Source organism: Sceloporus occidentalis, unplaced genomic scaffold (genome assembly GCF_023333645.1).
Source record: "Sceloporus occidentalis isolate IW3139 unplaced genomic scaffold, rSceOcc1.0.p SCAF_12, whole genome shotgun sequence".
NCBI classification, from domain to species: Eukaryota; Metazoa; Chordata; class Lepidosauria; order Squamata; family Phrynosomatidae; genus Sceloporus; species Sceloporus occidentalis.
In genome coordinates this window covers 9,457,527-9,462,559 of record NW_028316992.1, presented here as the reverse complement: position 1 = coordinate 9,462,559, position 5,033 = coordinate 9,457,527, and positions in this window count along the sequence as shown.

Here is a 5,033-nt window from a genome sequence, read left to right as displayed (position 1 = left end):
TGCACTCATACTGTTTATTCAATACTGTAAGCCACACTGAGTTCCACTTTGTGAATCAAGTTAGGATATATATTCAATAAAGAAATTAAAAAAAAAAACACATCAGGGCAGGGAACAACTTAGTTAGGAATAATTTGGAGTGGAAGAACCACCAGGCACCTCTTTGAATTTGTTGTTATGTCCTTCAGGTCAGTATCAGCTTACATTGGCTCTATTTTAGGGATTTTTTGGCAGGATTTATTCAAGGAAAGCCTGTCATTGCCCTCCTCTGAGACTGTGAGACTTGTCCAAGGTTGTACAATGGATTTCCATGGCTGAGTGGAGATTCAAATTCTTGTCTCCAGAGTCCTCCTCCAGTGACCAAGCCTGTATACCATGTTGGGTCTCCAGATATCTATACCTTGTGGTTAAAAAGGCAGACCACAAAGGACCAGTGGGTTGCTTGTACAAGTATTACCATTAAAATAATATCAGTATGCAAAGAGATCTTGCGAAAGAAGTTGTAGCATAACCTTTCATAGGCTAGATCTGCTTCCTGAAATGCATGTCCATGAAAGCTTATGCTACAATTTAGTCTCAAAGGTGCTACAAGATCACTTTGCATACTGATATTCCGGACTAACACAGCTAGGTCTCCTCATTACGTTAATGCTTAGATAATCCATGATAGATTGAAGGAATAATGACAGCATCAAATCTGCCTCTTTTTGAAATTGCTTGGTTATTTTTGATTTTTACTTTTTGTTATAGAGTGTGTAGCTCAAGGAAAGTAAATTTAAAATGTAGGGAAGGAAGGCAAATCAGTCTGTCAATAGCACTGTGAAAAACAGCAGGTGGCCTTGCCCAAAGGGAACAAAGAGCTTGTGAGTGTCAGAGGGTATGTGCCATAATGATTAAGGCTATCCTTTCCTTCCCCAAGGACCTTGAAAATGTATATTGGTGGTTTTATCTTTACAGCTGTCACTCACTATCAAAGGAGCCTTGAGAAACAGCAGGCTTCCCAGGTATTTCACACAGATTCCTTACTGGTACTGTCTGGAGTCATTATGGATCTTTCTTCTTTCTTCTAAAAAGATCAGCATGTACTTTTGGAACACCTTTATAAGCCAAGAAGCATAGCTGAGTATTTCCTAATGATGTTCAACTCCTGTAAATATTACACACTTGTACCAAAGTCTAATTTCTCCCTCAGTATTTGTCTGGGAAAAAAACAAGGCCCCAGATAGCAAAGTTAAATAGGACAGCACACAGCACAGCATACCATAAATTACTACAGGGATGTCTGCATTAAACATCAGCCACAAAAGAAGACATTACTAGCTGATAAGCTAACGCTGTTACAGAATTTTAAACTTTAAAAATTCTTTGTGTAGATTTGTGTATTTTATGTATTGGTACATTGTGTATTTGGGCTAAGTCTGTACAAATACAGGATAATAGTAGGTACATGAAGTGGTCCAAGGTGCCAAGAGCCAGGATTCTGGCACCATAAATTTGAGCAAAAGTGGGATTTCAGTAAGAAAACTTTCCTTAGAATAACATAGTTGGGATAGACACATTATGGAAAGCAACCTGAAAAGCTGTCATTTAAATTGTATGTTTAAAGGCTGTCACTGAAGGAGCCGACTATACTTCATCTGGAAATGCAACACTAACTTTAACAAAAATAATCTAGCAGGTTTTCTAAGACAGGGCTGGGGAAGTAGCCCAGTTGGATGACGATAGTCATCAGTCCTAGCCAGCATTCACAATGGGGAGGGATCATGGGAGCTGCAATCCAAAAATATCTGGAGGTTCACACATGGTCTAAGTGCTCATATGCTATCCCAGCAATTTTGATGACAGTCTTGTAAGGTGGACTAGTTTCATTACGCCACTTTTGCCCAAAGGGAGCTGAGGCTGACAACCAGTGCCTTGCTGAGGTACAATGAATATTGGAACTTTTTGCATTGCCCAGCCTCTCAATACTATTCCCCAATTTTTATTATTAAGAGGAAACTGCCCAGATTTTAAATAAATAGGAAATTAGGCACAAGCCATTCTCGGTTACTAGGGGTGTGCAGGGTTGCAGACCCCACCAGTTGTCACCTTAAAGGGAGGGTGACACCACTGTTCTTCAAACACCTAACTTTTGGCAGAAACGGGCTGCAACATTCATCTGCTTCCCTTTAAAATGCTTTAAGAGATGGCAGGAGTGGGGTGAAGCTCAGCGAGAGGAAAAAGGAGAGGCCCTTGATTTTTTAAAATTAAAATTTTGAATGTTTCATTTTTTTTCTTTTAAAAATTTCTTTAAAAACATTACATTTTAACCAAATCTTCACCATGTATATGTAAATACATTCAAGTTGTGCATACGATATTGTACTTTGAATGTATAATTTTAATTTTACTAGTTGTTTATGTCACAACTATTAGCATTACATTCAGTGGTATATGGGAATTATGATTTACGAGTAACTTTAGTGCAAAAAGGCATCACTAAGGAATCTGTATGGTGTGAAATTGGAGAAGGTCAATGTAGGGGTGACACCATGAGTTACCGCACCAGGTGACACCAACTCTTGTGATGCCACTGGGTCAAACCATGGTTTCTCCCCAGCCTTAAACTACATGGGCATATTTCCTATGTAGTACACCCATGACCCTAACACTAAAACCAATGCAGCTAGCTTAAGCAGGTTTTTAATATGGTGATTTGTGTGCATTGCATTGTAGTTTGCCTCTACATATTAAAGCAGATATTGAAGTCTAAACCAGCTCATACTGAGACACTTATTCACTCACCTTTTTGTTCTTCCTATAGGCTGAATCAATGCTGGCTACAAATCAGTCTGGAATGTTACAACTGAAAACTGAATTCCTTACTGACATAAGAAGATAAACAGAACGGAACAGTTCCACAAGGAGATGGTACCATGAGTTCCTCTCCACTAACTCCTCTCTAGGAAATGCTGGGAGTATCTCTTCGCACCTCCCACCTTCCAGGGACAACAAGCCATAAAATGTTTGCAAAGGCTATAGAATAATCTTCAGGCTTTTTTCCTTTATAAGTCAGACATAATTAATTGAGGCTGAATCGGATTCTTGCACAATTGGAACAGTGTAAAATAAATTAAATTAACCCGTCTCCTAAATGAAAAGGACATTTAATAGTATACTCCTTACTTTGTATCACCTTTTGAACGCCAGAAACTGGAATCAGAATTGTAGAATTGGAAGGTACCCCAAGGGTCATCTAAATACCAGGCATAAGTAATAATGGGGGTGACACTGAAGGAGGGTCTCTCCAGCTGCATCTGCACTGCACAATTAATATAGTTTGACACTGCTTTAATAGCCATGACTCAATGCTCTGGAATTCTGAGATTTGTAGTTTTGTGCGATGTTTAGCCTTCTCTGTCAGAGAGCCTTGGTGCCATAACAAACTACACATCCCATGATTCCATAGCATTGAGCCATGGCAGTTAAAGCAGTGTCAAACTGCATTATTTCTGTAGTGCAGATACAGCCTCAGAGACAAAGGCAGTGGCACCATAGTTAATGCTTGTTAATATTGAGCAGAAGGAGGCACCAGTAAACCACTTCTGAATGTCTTTTACCATAAAAACCCTATACTGAGACAATCCAAACCAAGGATCCATAACTAAACTATCCCTAAATAAACTATCCCTGGGCTAAGTGCACTTATTCAATGAAGGAAGAAAAGCACTTAAAAATCACTGTTGAAATACTTCCAAAGAACTAGAGTGCATTACCTTCCAAGGTAGTCCATTCCTCTGTCAAATCATTCTTACTATCAAGACATTCTCCCTAATGTTTAGCTGGAACCTCCTTTCTTGTCATGAGAATCAAGGTTGAAGTTCCACCCGCTGGAGCAGCAAAAAACAAGCTCGCTCCATCTTCCACATGACAAGCCTTTCAGATCAGGGGTGGATATTTTGTAGCTCTACAGATATTGCTATTGAAATGCAAGTCCCAGCATCTCCTTGCTAGGCAAAGAATGCTGGGGGTTGTAGTTCAACCCCATCTGGAGGGCTGCATAATTCCCACCCTTGTTCCAAACATTTTAAAATCATACCACTACTCAGCCTTCTCTTCTCCAGGATAAACACACCAAGCTCTCTAAGCCATTCTTCATATGGATTGGTTTCCAGAGCCTTTATCATCTTGAATGCTCTTCTCTGAATATATTCCTGTTATTTAATATACTTCTTAAACTTTGGTACCCAAAACTGAATACAGCTAAGATGTATTGTATAGAGGAAAACTGCCACAGCAAGTAAAGTTAAGGTTGGACATTAGCACAATTCTGAATGCTTGAAAATTAAGGATTTGTCATTTAAGAATTGGCTAAATGGGATATGGACTATAACCCTATCAGAGAAGTTAACTTATAAATGAAGACTAACGAAAGGAGATATAAAAGAAGGCTTTTTGATACCACATGGAAACCATTTGTTACTTTTTTGTGTCAAAGTAATGGTGAATTTAAACCACTGAATGACCAAGTTAAATTTTGGATCAATAATTAGATGAATAAAATGTAACAAAATAGAATGAAAATTACAAATGTACATGATTTTACAGAGTGGTGTTGCTCTTATGTACTATATGAATTAGGGGAGGGATGGGAAGGGGTGGGTTGTAACAAATTATTGCAATACTGAGATTGCAATATTGCTAAATATCAATTTTTTTTTGTACTGGTGTAGTGGTTTGAGTGCTCAACTACAACTCTGGAGACCAGGATTTGATTCCCAGCTCAGCCATGAAACCCAGTGGGTGACTTTGAGTAAACCTCAAGGCAATAGAAGGCAATGGCAAACCTCCTCTGACCTAATTTGCCGAGAAAACCTCATGATATGTTCACCCTAGGATTGCCATAAGTCAGAAATGATTTGAAGGCATACAACAACAACAGTGTTAGTATTATTTGTCCTTGCTTTGTTGTTTAGTTCGGCCTGTAGTTTTGTTGTTTGTATGTTGTTTTAGGCACATGTATAAAAAGTGTAAGTGGCGGAGTTTATGTTTAA